This window comes from Hemibagrus wyckioides, linkage group LG20, assembly GCF_019097595.1.
Source record: "Hemibagrus wyckioides isolate EC202008001 linkage group LG20, SWU_Hwy_1.0, whole genome shotgun sequence".
NCBI lineage: Eukaryota > Metazoa > Chordata > Actinopteri > Siluriformes > Bagridae > Hemibagrus > Hemibagrus wyckioides.
Genome location: NC_080729.1, coordinates 8,736,806 through 8,753,200, shown reverse-complemented (window position 1 = coordinate 8,753,200; position 16,395 = coordinate 8,736,806). Strand labels below are relative to the sequence as shown.

General features: G+C 36.9%; 1 pseudogene; it reads right to left on the bottom strand.

The window, feature by feature from the left end:
- Positions 1-11,518: 11,518 nt before the first annotated feature.
- Positions 11,519-16,395, bottom strand: part of LOC131342009 (protein kinase C epsilon type-like) — a 10,076-nt pseudogene continuing 5,199 nt past the window's right edge.

The following is a 16,395-nucleotide window of genomic DNA, read 5'->3' as shown; positions in this document are numbered from 1 at the left end:
AATACTAACGATTGGCACATGGCTTCATATAAATAGTCATTTATTCAGATGAAGAGATTACACAAAAAAGTTAATGTGTAAAAAAAAAGTTAAAAAAAAAAGTAAAATGAAGACCCGGAAGTCCGATATCTCTGTGATGTCCTCCTGTCACTCACTACATTACACATTGATATAGATTACATGACGAACACACACATGTATCTTATGACGTTTTTATTGGATTTATTTGCGTGTTGTTTATTTTTTACATTTCTTACCTGGCCATGTTGGTACACCTGGGACTCGAACCCCGACCTACCGTAGCAAGAGCATAGAGTCACCATTAGAAAATATGTATTGAAACACTTTTCTTTTAAATAAGTGAATTAAAATGAATTAGCCACAACGTCCTATAAGCCGTATGAAATATTGGGCTTGTTTTCTTGTCGAAAGCCCGGTGAGTGTATAACATGTTCACTTTTAGCCCGTAGCTTGTAGCTGTGGCTGATGAGAAATGACACCATACTTGATATTGTTGTCTAGATACTTTTCATAAGAACCAGTCTGGAGTGTGTGAGAATGATGTCTAATGTTTACATGCTTTGGTGCCTTTTTGTATCAATGCAATGAGCTGAAGTCTGCCGCCATGTTCATATGAAATTTAAAGGGGACTGAGGCGATCACGAATTTGTGTACAGTTTATGGAGAATCGCAGAATTATAGGAGGGCTGAGTAGAAAATGGCCTAGTGACGCCCATGGTGGCGTCATAATGATGGTATAGCGGTGGATTAATTCAATGAAGGACACCAGTGAAGGCCTAGATGTGAAATGCACTGGAATAACATGAGATTGACCTCATCCTTCATATCTACAGAATTGCAGCACTCTATTGGCTTGAGAAGCACTTCATCTGAATACCCTGTGCTATTATTATATATGTTTGTGTGTGTGGAGAGAGAGAGAGAGCATTAAATAACTTTTTAATTTAATAAAATCTGTCAGTGTGATTTGTTTGAGCTGCACTTTTCCAAGCCACTTTTCACTTTGCCTGTATGGTTAAGACAGAGCTCGCCCCTCCCCCACCAAGTTATCAACCAATTAGTGATTATCCAATCAGAGCTCTCCATGAACAACAAGAGAAAAACAAGCTCTCATTTTCTCAAGAAACTTTTCTACCTACCAGGATGGTTTAAAGTGGTTTAAAAGAAAGATGGAGCGGTCGAGATTGTATCACAAACAGTGTGAGGAAAGACATGAAAAAGCCCAGGTAAGTAATTTGATTTTATTTGCACTAATAATATGATTGTTTTGGGCAGTAGGCTAGCAGCAGCGGCCCGAGTGCAGCCGAGTCTGTTTCGGAACCTATCGGCTTTAGACTGACGATGATTTAGCATTTTATATATCTTTTATATAGTGACATAAATCAATTAAATTAAGTTTTATAGTTTGGTACCTAAGGAACCCTCAGTTGGTACTGGTGTGTCAAATGGCACATTTGGAGGGTCTGCCTAAACATTAGAGGTGAGGTGAGATGTTGTACAATAGATTTCTGTTTTTAGGTCTTTAATGGAGCCAGAGAGATATACAGTCTAAAAGTGTCATCTTTTATCAACCCTCACACCGATTATCTTTGTTGTACTCGCTGCTTTAAACACTGTGGGTTGTGTGTCTATCTTTTGAGTGCAGGTGAGGACACGTTTCAGCTACATTTGGTGGAGTTGGAACTGGAGGCCATGGAGGAGCAGATCTGCGGCCTACAGGTGAAGCATGCTCAGCTATAAGAGCACAATGGTACACTGGAATCATTGCAAAACCAATACTCCCACCACCTCAACTCCATGTGTTTCTCTGCCCAGGCCCAGCGCAACCAGTCATGACCGCTTCCCACATACCAACAAGGAATTGAGAGCTTCAGTAGATTATTTGCTTTAAATGAATATTTACAGTCATGGTGTTAAGAACCATGCTCTTCGTTGATAACTGGAATGTTTTCTGGGAGCGTCCCAGGCTTTTCCGCACTGATGGGCTGCACCCCAGCAGAGTTGGAGTGGAACTCCTGTTGGACAACATCTCCAGGATGCTACAAGCTGTCTGACTGGTAAGTCATATCAAGTCGCAATTACAACAGTTATCGTCAATTAACTTAATGGATACAAGTGCACATGTAGCCCATTCTACAGAAACCACGTCCGTTCCTCAAATAGTGAGACCAAAGACTAAATTCACTAAGATCTAGAAATCTTGTCATAATTCAACAGCTCACTCGCAACTAGCTCGCTCACACCCACAGCACTTACTGTAAAAGAAATGATCAGATAACAGTCTTGATGCACTCTGCTTTATCAAAACCTGGCTCAAACCAAATGACTATATTGATCTAAATGAGTCTACCCCATCAGGATATGTTTATAAGCATGAGCCTGTCAGACTGGTCATGGAGGTGGTGCTGTAGCTATCTATAGCGATTTTCTTACTTTTACTCAGAGAACAGGATTCAGGTTTAAATCATTTGAAGTGCTTGTTCTTAATGTTGCACTTTTGGTGGGGGGGGGAATCCGCTAACCCTTGCTCATGCTATTGTATATTGACCCCTAGGGCCCTATGTTGATTTTCTAAGAGGTTGTAATTTTATTATTATTATTATTTTTTTTAGACATTTCAACATTAAAAAAATCCTATTAAATCCTACTTGTTTGTTCCTGTCTTTTGTAAATGAAAACTATTTTACAAAAGAGAAAGGTGAAAAGGCCAAACCCAAAACCCCCAGAAAGTCATTTTATGAAACTGATCTATTGTTCTTCGATAGCTTCTTATGTCGGTATCTGCTGTCTGATTCATATTTAGAAGTTGAAGTCAATTTCAGAGGAGAGTGAAACAACCCTACCCCAGATCATTTACTTCCAAACAACCCAGGTATGAATTTATTCCAACATTCTCTCATATCTTTCAACATAGATAGATGGATACATACATACATACAACTTTGTCATTGTAAAGTACAGGTACATACATGAAAAAATATTGTAATGATAGATAGACTAGGAAGTGTACATCTGTTAATCTATAAAATTAACAATATGTACATTATATTACACAGAGAAAATATTATGATTATATTATAGCAGAATGTACAGGGTGGAGCAGAACTACAAAGTGGTGAGACATGAGTGTCCTAGTGGTGTTGTAGTGTAGAGTTCAAAAGAAATCAAACTAATACTATGAATTTACATCGTAAAGCCTTCTATTTTACAGCTCAATATAGAAATAAAGCGAAGCTACAGTGAATAGTAGCGATGGTGAATATTCCTTCTGTTAAACAGGGTTCTACTGTCGTAAGTGTAATTGTGGTACCACAGAACCCTTTTAAACCATGTTCTAAGGTTAAATGTAAACTCTGCTGTGAAAAACTCGACAGTGACACTAAACATAGCTGTTTTATACCACCGGCTAAAGTAGAAGAAATCGGTGAGAAATGTCTTATGATTTTGAGACCACTAACGTGTTGCATTTACATTATGTAGCACAGCCAGGTGAGAGAATTGATTATTATGATTTTACATCTCTATACCGTACGTAAATAAGACTAAGACGTACCCGATCGGTCACCCTGCCATCATTTTTCATAACTTTCAGCCTCTGGCTTTGATGATACCGAAGTAATTTTCCAAAGTTTTATCACCTCGAAGTCTGTGGGTGCCTGTTCTGCCCTTTGTCACTCTCAAAGAGAACCTCAACATCTTCAGCTCTGCTACCTCCAGCTCTGACTCCTGTCTCTTCAGTGACACTCCAAACCATACAGCATGGCCGGTCTCACCATTGTCTTGTACACCTTCCTCTTGATTCTCGCTGATCTTTTTCTATCACACAGAACTCCTGACACCTTTTCTCCACCCATTCCAACCTGCCTGCACTCACTACTTTACCTCTTTTCCACACTCTCCATTACTTCTGTACCACCTTCACCTCTTCACCCTGTAACCTTACTGTTCCACTTCCCTCCATTTCATTCACACACGTACTCAGTCTTACTACGACTGACTTACTCCACCTCTCCAGGTTTTCCTCCACCTGCTCCCTGCTCTCACTACAGATCACAATGTCCTCTGCAAACATCATTGTCCAAGGAGACTCCTGTCTGACCTCGTCTGACAACTGGTCCATCCTGATACAGTCCCACCTCCACTTTGAACTCCCCTGTCTGACCTACAGCACACCTCACCACTGTCCTGCTCCTATCATACATGTCCTGCACCACTCTGACATACTTCTGCTACTCCTGACGTCCTCGTACAGTACCACAGGTACAAAAGGTAAAACCTCAATGAAGGCTAAAGGTATCACTTTAAATTACAACAATTCTGAAGCTGTCAATTTAAAATCACTGCCTGATGTCGCTAGTTCCTGAAAACATTGTATGGTGTTAGACATGTTGGGAAACTCTGTATGATGAATTGGGAGAATAAACATAACATTTCTTGAAGGAATCCCTGATTCTTTGTGTGATGAACTATTTCCCAAAGCAAATTTTCTGGTAATGGTTGACTTGATGGAATCTGCGAGTAAAAACGATAAAGTAGAAAAGGCTTTAACAAAATACACACATCATCGTAACCTCTCGGTTCTTTATCTGATTCAGAATCTGTTCTTTCGAGGCAAGGCAAGTAGAGCAATCAACCTAAATGCCAACTTCATGCTTCTTTTAAAAACCCTAGAGATAAATTACAGATCAGTGAACTAGCTCCTCAAATGTATCCTGGTAACAGCAAGTACTTTTTAGAATGTTTAAGATGCTACTTCTAGATCTTACAGCTATTTATTTGTTGACCTGAAAGCACAAACACCAGAAGAACTCAGTCTCTGGTCTGGGGTGTTTCCACAAAGAGAATCCTGTTGTGCTTCTAGCTAATTTCACCTTGTCTCTTAGATCTGTTTTGTGAGCCTAAAATGTATCTTGCATATTAAGTTAATATTTTATGTTTTGCTGATTATTTAGAAAACGACGTTGTGATTATTTCTGACGACGAGTTTCCTGAAATGTCCACACAAGTCCATAGGAATCTAATGAAGGCTGGAACATCAGGAACCCCAGTCTATCCAAAGACCCAAAGCTGTTGTAGTTCCACAGCCTTGAAAAAACCAACAAACTTCACGTAAGTCACATCATAAAAGAATGAACAGTTTGTTAAACCTTTCATATATGTTTATTTTGTGTCCTATTCAGAAGTCGAGGATACAGACTGTCAGTGATGATTATAGGGATCATGTTATAAGCGGCTATTTCCACTTTATTATCTTTAATAATAAATGTTGAGCCTCTTCGGATTGTGCAAGTTTCCATGCACTTGCACCTAAGAGGTTCGGCGTTCATACTCGGACTTGCCATTCTGAGGGTAAGAAATACACCAAAAAAACTTGGTAAATCTTGTTGATAAAATGTGTAAAAACCATTAAAATTCTATCCATATTATGTTATGTACGTCTGCTTATCCTAAAGACGGTCATATGGGAACTTAAAGCCAATCCCACCCTGGTCACGTTGCACACCAATTGTTGACGGGTTCATTAGACTCGTTCAAACACTTCTGTAACTAACTCTTGATTTGCGAGTATTTATGAGCGATTCATTAGAGAACCGGTTCATGAGTCATTTGTTTGAGAATCTGACTTAATCTGTTGCGCTATAAAGACATAGAAAGAGCGCACTAAAATGCGAGCTGTCTGTCATCTGAACAAAAACTGACTACACTAAAATGAAGCATTCATTTCATTATGAATGCTTAAATATAATTTATTTAATTATTTTACTGTAGATTAACCTGTGGTGCTGAAAAGTGGTGCAGAACACAGAAAATATACAGAAAATGTCCTCTGAAAAAAGCTACATCCTGTCAGAGTCTATTATTCGGCTAATAAGCTAAATGTCATTATATATGGACTTTCTTGATATTTTACAGAACCTTATAACTCTTTTCGACTTAATTTATTATGGCGTTTTAAGCCTTTTTAATGTCATTGACATCATTTTTAAACTCAATTAAAAAGTTCCTCAGAAAAATCAGGCCCGCTAAAAGCAACGTGCATTTCAGCCTCGTCTCAAAGGGGCCAAACAGACCATTGCTAAACAAGCAGAGGGCAAAGAAACACACTTTATTATTTAACCCCAGACATACAACAGACACTTCCACATAAATCAAAAGACATGTAAAATGCTTGTGTTGAACCTCAGGGGTGTGACAGTGTGCTTTGCTGTAAACTTTTTTCCAACAATTTAACAGTAATCCTGAAACAGATGTGTGCAAATAAATTAGGTGAGATTGAGATTTTTTCATTTGATGTGTGGAACGGCTACGAGACAAGTTAGCTAAAAGCCATAAACGATCGTTTCATCACCAAACTGTTTTTTCTCTCTCTTGAGGTCAATAAGCCAACAGAAAATATTACAGAAAAACCAAAAAGTGCAAATTCCTCTGTCCTGAAGACTCCTTAAACAATTGAGCCATTTATTATTAGTCTAGATTATGTAGCATGTCCATTATACAAGTTTTAAAGGCTTTTGAAATTTTGCGATGGCAGAAATAAACGACAAATTTTGCAAATGACAGAATTCAGAAAAGCTTGCAGTTTTTCAAAGTTACAGCAGGTTTTCTACGTGTTGTGTCGAGACGTGTCATGTGATGTCATCACACACATAACGCGCATTCAGAAAAAGCCCTCTTCAGTTCATGAGTGTGGAGTGTGAGTAGAGCTCTCATAGCCTAATTACACATGTCTTCACTGGTAGGGGTTTAATAGAAGTATTCTATGATTACAATTTCATATTTCATATCGTCTTGTAGAAGCCTTTGCCAGAGAGATTTTTTATAGGTTAGAAACGAATCATAAATGTAACGATGGAGTTGAATCTGGCAACATGGCTACTTATAAACGTTTACTATGAAAAATGAATAAATACATATGTATCTGTCAGAATAAAATGCAGTTAATGTTATTGTGGTAACTATCTCAGTTAAGATTTTGGTGCTAGACTGATTTAAGTTTCCCACTTTCACTCCACAAACTCCTATATTAACTGCTTTACTATGTCCTCTATGAAGACAAGGATTCTCTGTATGAGCTCATTTAACCACCTCTGATTGTGTCAGCATACAGCTGGGAAAATAATCTATTTTTTAATATGATTTGCTACATACATCTACATCACACAAGGTTTATTTACTAACAATTGTAAGCACAATGACAAATGAAGGACCACAGGAATAGAACTTGTATGTTTTTTTTAACCTACATAAAAGCTATAATCATAATTTTAAAAAATCCATTGCGTGTACACAAAGTATTCAGATGTACTTCAATTTTCTATGTGGATTTCTCCAAGAGCAGCTTGTCATCTATGAAAAATTCTTTATTGCTACGTATGGCTGCAGTGGAGACACACTGAGAGCTCTGATCTGGTCACATCTATTTTATGACACCGCAAGTGGTAGAGGAAAAAAAACAATAAATGTTGAGAGCTGCAGTTCATGCGGTTTGACTGCCCCATTAAAGGTTAACATGTGGCATGCTTTTGAGTCCAGTAGATTAATGACTTTTGTATGCGACATAAATGCAGCATATCTGTGTCCACATAAAGTCATATAATGCGGCAGGAAAAGTGTTAAGGAGCAGAAATTGAGCAGTGTGCTGTTATAGGAAAGTAATCAATTAGAATAGGAGTGGTTGTGATTGTGATGTGGTCATTACTACCCCGAATTCACCAAAGACAAGCAAGAGTTTTATTCATTTATAGACACAATGCATCCAAATAGTTTGCTAATGATTACAATTTCATTTATATTTTTCTTTTTTTAAAAGCTTGGGAGATTTTGCTCTTTCTAAAAAAAAATAAATTATCAATGTACACTATCCAGGCATAACATTATGACCACCCGCCTAACTTTGTGTTGCTCCCCCTTTTGTTGGCAAAACAGCCCTGATCCATCATGCACTGTGTATTCTGTCAGAAACGGCCTTTATTTCTTCAGCAATTTGAGCAACAGTAGCTCGTCTGTCGGATCAGAACACACTGGCCACTGAAACTGCAGTTTTACTTTTAAGTTAACATAAACAATTTACCAAGCAAACCAAAAGAGTAAACAAAGCAGACGTCGGATGGTCATGACGATCCATGCAATAATGAGAAGGCTTATTAATGTCATAGGGACAGAGCTGGAGCAAGATTTTTTAAAGCCAATTTAAAGGGGTGTGTTTGACTTGGGAAGAGATGACTGTAATCTGAGGCCAGGAATAGGCATTTGCTTGTGCTTGTGATAACGTGTCATATCATTCACTGGATGGTGGTTCAGGGGAATTGGAGTTGGCTGATTGCAGAGGTGGATACGTCAGTACTGGCAATGAGATACTAAAGACGTCCTCTGTGGGTCCGAGTATTGAGCTAAGGACCTGGTACTACAGGTTTGCAGAAAGAAACATGACTAGCATGACTGAGTGACAAATAACACTGACATGGTAACTGAAGTGTGTATCATTTGACAGCTTCAGAGCTTCTCTGAACATATCCTTACTGTACACACCTAATCACCTGGTGTCTCAGACTGGTGTTGTGTTATTGAAATACTAGATCCCAAAGTCTGCATGCTTCTTGCTACACTCTAGCGTAGAGATGGGATGGTAACAGAAGGTACGATAAAGGATGATAAAGAAACACCCTGCACAACTTTTATACGATTACAGCAACTACATTGTGGAAGCAGTATTTACACACTTACCAGGAAATTGCATCAAATAACAAACCCCCCTCCAGGCTAACTGAAAAGCCACATACTAGCTTACCTTATACAATCGACAGACAATTTACTTCCCTAACTCACTATCTAACCAATACACAGAGACAAAAAGGACAGAGGACAGCTCTATACCTGGTCATTTGGACAACACACACAAACGGGAAGCAATATGAGTGTAAACACATTGAGCAAACAGAAATAAAGGAAGGCAGGCTAAAACTCAGTGTCGACAGCAGGCTTAGGGTCATGCACCAAGAAGTCACAAAGCACAGATTAATGGACTTTGACGGTCCCTTAAATACTCTTGTGACAATGATGTAAGTGCAACTGCCAGTGGGCTGGAAATGATATTTCAGGAACCTAGAAGTGAACACAGTGTAATTCCTTTCCACTTGTTTCCCTTTTTCTACCGATCCCGAGGCATCTAGAGATTGTGCCAGCTCCAGTAGACAGAGGCCAACCCTGCGAGGATCCAGAGATGGACCAGCTCCAGTTGCTTCATGAAGATTTTGGATATTCAAAGCGAAGATGCCAACCCTATGTGGACTTTGAGGATGACAACAACCTCCTAATTAATACACAACATTCTACATATGCTGTATCTGCATCACACAACTCCCACTGACTGTATATGACTGTAGAAAGGACATTGTTCATAATCAGGTTAATAATAATTTATAATCACACTCTCCGGTGTCACCCAAATGAGGAGGGGTTCCCTTTTGAGTCTGGTTCTGTTCAAGGTTTTTTCTTCATAACATCTAAGGGAGTTTTTCCTTTCCACAGTCGCCTCAGGTTTGCTCACTAGGGAGGATTTTGTCTAACATTAATTTTGGACTTTTGTATTATGTTTCTTATGTCCTGTAAAGCTGCTTTGAGACAAAGTCCATTGTTAAAATTGCTATACAAATTGAATTGAATTGAATTGAATTGCTCACCACATCAGACATTGTCATTATACATTTTACTCTAGCAGATTCTCTAGAATCTAGAAAACTTGCAGATTATGGTCCGTATAGACAATTACAGGAAACATACTGGCAAGGGTGTAAATTTGGTTTAAATAGTGGGATTTGAATTCCATTTCCTGCATTTACATACATTTAGGGACTATGGTGATACAAAATCCAGGAAATAATGAAGTTGATTATAATGATAAATTCTGCCAAAAAGTATGTATATAAAAAAGATGTCTTACTTTCTTTATTGTTTAATAGGGGCCGATCACCAGAAAATCTTTTTATGAAGTCAAAAATGTTCACCATTAATATTTTGTGTGTGAATAAAATGTAAATAATGTAAGACTCAATTTCCTCTGTTAAACAAACATTTTTTTAAACAAACTGCTGTAGCTGAAAATGTAAAATAAATCTCTTGTTGCACAGGACGTTTGTCAGAGACACATCCACCAAACCACAGGGGTTTAGAATAGAAAAAGCAAAAAGCTTTTATGAACTGTGTGTTACATCACTATTGTGTAATATCAGGTGCAGATGGACAGCAGCAACATTAATATGGAATTATATGTTGATCATTACTTTAATAATTGTCTTTCATGCATAAACAACCACCTTAAGTTAATGAACATATTACAATATTACATTCCTAGTGCTAATTTTCTGTGCAGCACAAATACCTAAAGTAGATCATTTTTATGCCTCCAACACTGCATTATAGCATGTCAGACACTAACTAGTATAAACCAGTATAAACCAGCACTAACTGGTATAAACCAGCACTAACTATAACTAACTCAAAATCTATCGATACCCGTTTGCCAGATCAAAAGGGCAGAAATATGAGGTGTGTCTGGGTTTATTTGGTGTCCAGAGAATGCACTCATGGAAGATCATGTCTGATTATTTTTTAAGGCTTCATACAGAATCTATTCAGCTTCTGTTTCTGTTGACATGTGAGTCAGAATATAAAACACACTTACGGCTGACAAGTGCATGAATTCTACACACTGTCTCAACACAGTAGTTTATAAAGATTTATGTCACAACAGAAGATGATTTTTACCTTTTCATATTGTAAAGACTGAGCTTTATGTAACTACAGTGATTGGTACAAGCCTCTGAAATGGCATGTTCCATTAAATATCTACACCAATACGAAGGTCATTGGAAATACCAAGATTGTGTGCACGTGTACGCATGTTTGTCTAGACATGCTGGATGGAAGAGTACGTGATGATAGGATGATATATTTTAGTTTGTAGTGTTTCAATTAGAACTCCATCACCATATCACACAAAAATAATAATAAACATAATTTATTTAGAGTAAGTGCTCTGTGTGCTGCCATTGTCCAGTATAAAGTCCATTATGATTAACTTATTTTAATAATAAGAATATGAACAATAAAATAATTACAACACAGGACAGCTGTTCTAACTGTTAGATAAGCTTTATTTGAACTCCACTGATCAAAATGTTTGCTTACAGTTGCCTTTTAGTCCTACTGCCAACATGATTTTTCCATTTTCAGACAGTTCACATTTATCTGACAAGAAGCAAGATATGCCACAAATGATCTAAAAGCACACCATCAGACTGAGCTTTGTCCAGCAACGTCCATGTACATTAGTGTCTTAAAAATCAATTTCAGCCACAGCAGTATGTCAGAGCTTGAGATGTATTTCCTCAAAACATCTGGAATCAGTTATAAATGTTGCCTGCACAGACAAAACAAGGACATTTTAAGACACATTGAGGCCATTTCTGTCATAAATGAACACACTTAAATTAATACACTAGCCTTCTAAATAAGGAATCTACAACACAGAAAAGAAATATATAAAAGGTGGACATTTTATAGCCTTGCTAAGGCCATAATAAAATATATAGTGGGGTCCAAATGTCTGAGACCAATTTTCTATTTTAATTTGTTTTGCAGATGATATTATTTGACAGCTTGAAGTAAAATCTTTGAAATTTATGCAAGATGCCTTTCTGAGCATCTAGCATTTAGCATGTTGCCTTTTTTGCTTTAAATGAGTGTGTGCATTTGAGCTGCATGGACACCACAAGTTTATGCAAAACCTTACAAGCAATTTTAGATTAAATGCATCAGTGTGTCACTTGAACACATTCTTCAGTAAAAATGCAGAAAATCTGACCTTTAAATAGACATCTAAAAAGAGTACAGAATCTTAAATTAACTATTGTTTACTTTCTATATTTTAAATAGGAAAAAATGCAGTTGAAGAAAAATCCCGGATTATTAATGTGGTCACAGAATTTTGGACTCCATGCATAGATTTGTTGTTTTACCCGAGTTGGTTTCTTCAAGTCTTTTGTTTTGCGGTGATTGAATGAATCTGACATTTGACAAATTCCGCCTTTCAGCCTGTGAAATGTTTAAAAAAAAAAAAAAAACCTGTGAGGGTGGAGTAATGCAAATTTTGTTTGCCCAAAATTAAGAGATGACTAGAGCACAAGCCTCCATTTAAGAATATTGAGGATTAATAAGAGCTTTAATAAAACAAAAAGGATTGGAGCCCTCTTCTGAAGCGATCACATCCACACGAGTCTTGCACTCAGAGTTGCCGAGGGATAACTGGTCACTAGCATTCAAACAGAGATAAGTGTCACCCAACTTTTTTGGGACAATAAATACCTGAGAATTGCCCAATAATACATCAGGGGGAGAGGTGCACTCTTCCCCAGGGAAACCATGACATGTACTCAGACTGGAGTTACAGCCAGGCCCTGGATCGGTCATGTCATGTCCTGAGCAAAAAGCAGCAGTTAGCTGTAGCAGCCAGACAATATCAGGGGGAACTAGACAGAAAGAACTGTTCTTATTGATCTCAACTGCAGTATTATTATCTAAAGGAAATGACAACCATTGAGTACCAATGTGATGACAGACCCAACAAGATGCATCATGAATGTCGGACAAATTGCGAGTGATTTCTAAAGAAAAAGCACAGGCCAAATTTCTTTCATTGCTATGTGGTCCAGTTCTGATGCTCACGTGCCCATTGTTGTGCAGGGGTCAGCGTGGGAACCCACCAGTAGCTCGTCTGCTGGATCGGCTCACATGGGCCAGCCTTCACTCCCCACGTGCATCACTGAGCCTTGGTCGCCCTGATGCCGGTTCACCACTGTTCCTTCCTTGGACCACTTTTGATAGATACTGACCACTGCAGACCAGGAACACCCCACAAGAGCTGCAGTTTTGGAGATGCTCTGATCCACTCGTCTAGGCATCACAAATTGACCCTTATCAAACTCGCTCAAATCCTTACGCTTGTCCATTTTTTCCTGCTTCTAACACATCAACTTTGAGGACAAAATGTTTACTTGCTGCCTAATATATCCCACCCACTAACAGGTGCCATGATGAGGAGATAATCAGTGTTATTCACTTCACCTGTCAGTGGTCATAATGTTATGCCTGCAATGCTTGATGGTGTACATCTGTAACCAAGCCCTTTAGCGTGAGAGCTGATTAATCAGTAGTCTAAACATGATTTAGTGTAAAACCAGTAGTCAGGGTTGTTAAAAGTGACCTACTAACAGGGTAAATATTTCATTGTGGAAATAAAATGAATTCTTGACCACGCTTAAGGATTTTATTCTACAATTTAAAGCAGTAGCCTAGGTCGCTAGCACGATAACTAGCATTAGGCTAATGGTCAGCAGTAGATGAGGTCGCTTGTGAGATCCATAACATTAGACTGTAACACTGGATTTATTGTAAAATCAGTGAGACATTAAAGTCACGTGGTAGGATAAAGCTCCTCCCACCTTGAGGAGGATGAGTGTGGTCAGGAGGAGCTCTTTCTCTCCGGAGGATGCGGGAAATGTTTTGTTCTTCTTCTTCTTGTTGTTTTATGTTGGTTATCGTTATTAATTATTGTAATAATAAAATCATTACTATTATTGTATTGTTCTTATTGTTAACACATACACTTTAATGCACTTATTTACTTACACTGATATATCAATATATACTTACTCAGAAAGTGGTGTTCTGTCTCAGTGGTCATTATACTGTCTTATACTGTACTTATAATGTACATATAATTGTACATTAATAATAGAAATAATAATAATAATAATAATAATAATAATATCTGTTAGAGATACAAAAATATAAAGAAGCCAACAACAACAATAATAATAATAATAATTATTATTATGATTATTATTATTATTATTATTTTTATTGTTATTATTATTATTATTATTATTATTATTATTATTATTATATAGTATTATTAGTTAAAATAGACATTATTATACAATATATAATGATCCATAACATCTGGTATTATTAAACATCTCAAACCAAAGTTACACCCTTGTGTTTAACATGTTTCTGTATTTCTTATGTTTGTATTTTTCTTGTGTTTGTTCTGTTATGAGTGCAGATCAGTGCAGAATTCAAGAGATGTGTGCTGATGGACCTGAGCAAGTCCTTTTATGTGGAAAATCTTGACAATGTCCTAAAGCTTGTACATTTATAATGCTCAAAGCTCTACTGTACACAGACATGTAGAAATGAACGCTATACTGCAGAGCTGGACAAAAATGTACATTATTCCAAATCTAATTATTTCCTAAACACTACAGGGATATTTTTCTTTCTTGTGATTTCTTTTGTCCTGCATCATTTGCGTAATAACTTACCTGAGGTCAGTGTATCATCAGGTATCAAGTCAAGAAGTTTTATTGTCATTTCGAGCATAAATAGTAGATGCAGTACATAGTGAAATGAAACAATGTTCCTCCAGGACCATGGTGCTACATAAAACACAAAACTACATAAAACAACACAGAGCTAAGGACTAGAAAGTAAGTTAATCTAGCCACATACAGTGTATAGTGTGGAACCTAGTGCAAACAGAGTAAGAAATAAAATGAAAGAGTACTGACCAGTATACAGTCTATGTGGACCAGTGTGCAAAGAAAAGGAGGCTTGTGAACATGTACACATATGATAGCAGCAGCTGGGAGCAGCATTAAAGTGTGATGTACAAAAACAGCATTTAAACAGCATTAAAGTGTAATGTACAACGAAATATACAGTTTTGGCAGCACTGAAAAAAGGTGGTCCAGTAAACATGGATATATATTGAATATGAATGTTCTGTTCTGGGTGTTGAGTCTGATGGCTGGAGGAAAGAAACTGTTACACAGTCTGGTTGTGAGGCTCAGATGCTTCTGTATCTTTTTCCAGAGGGCAGGAGGGTGAGGAGTGTGTGTGAGGGGTGTGTGGGGTCACTCACAATGCTGTTTCTTACCAGTACACTACACAGCTGTTCTCATCTGTTTTTGTTTAAGTCTGTCATCTTTATGATTGTGTGTGGAAGCACATTTTTAATGTTCTGCTTGTTTTTAATAAAGAACACAGATTGTGAAGTAGAGTTTATTAAGTGTATTTATCAAGTATACTTACATCTTTAAACACTGGGCAATTGAAGGGTCATTTTATTAGGCAAAAAGATTTCTGCTTATTTCTTTCTATTAATTTTGAGAAATGATTTATTTTAATGTAATTGATTATATATATATATATATATATATATATATATATTAGTTGAAAATAGGTTCAATAGATTTTTTTCTTTCCCAGACAGAGTATTAGTGTTGACTTTTTGTTATATAAAGAGTTTTTTAAAACACTGGCTGATGAACATCTGGATGTTTGAACAAAAGCAAAACAATTGATAAGTCTTCTATGAGGAAAAAAGGTTATTTATTTGATCATTACAAACACAGTACAAATTAATCTTTAAAATGATCAATTAATATTCAAATTCAAATCAAATTCAAATTTTATTAATCACATACGAAATCACACAGTACGACATGTAGTGAAGTGATTTTAACGACTGTCCTACATTTGAAGAAAGAAAAGAGTATAAATTAAAGTGTGTGGACATGAAAAATAAGGGATATAGTTAAAAATATATAGAAAAAAATAGGGAAAATTAAACAGTAGAAATTAAAGACAAAAATAATTGTGAAAAACCAGTAGTTCTCGTATATGCATATGCAAATAAATGTGTATATTATATATATATATATATATATATATATATATATATGTATATAAATATGAATATGAATATGCATAAATAATATAAAAATAAACAATAAATTATAATGATAAAAATAATAATTTAATTTTATATATAATATAAAATGAAATATAAAATATAAAATACAGGGGGTCTGCTGGAGCCTATCCCAGCGCACATAGGGTGAAAGGCAGGGGTACACCCTGGACAGTCCATCGCAGGGCCACACAGACAAACAACCACACACACTCACTCCTATGGGCAATTTAAAATTACCAATCAACCTAATGTACATGTCTTTGGACTGTGGGAGGAAACCGGAGTACCCGGAGTAAACCCACGCAGGCACGGGGAGAACATGCAAACTCCACACAGAAAGGCCCCAGCCTGTTCGACCCCAGGATTCGAACCCAAGACCTTCTTGCTGTGAGGCAACAGTGCTAACCACTAAGCCACCATGCTGCCCATTAAAATAAAATAAAATAAAAATATAATATATAGTGTATATAAAAATAAACTAATATATAAATAATATATGTGTCAGCTCTATTATATATAGGAAGATACAATATATACATGTGTAGATGTAAATGGAC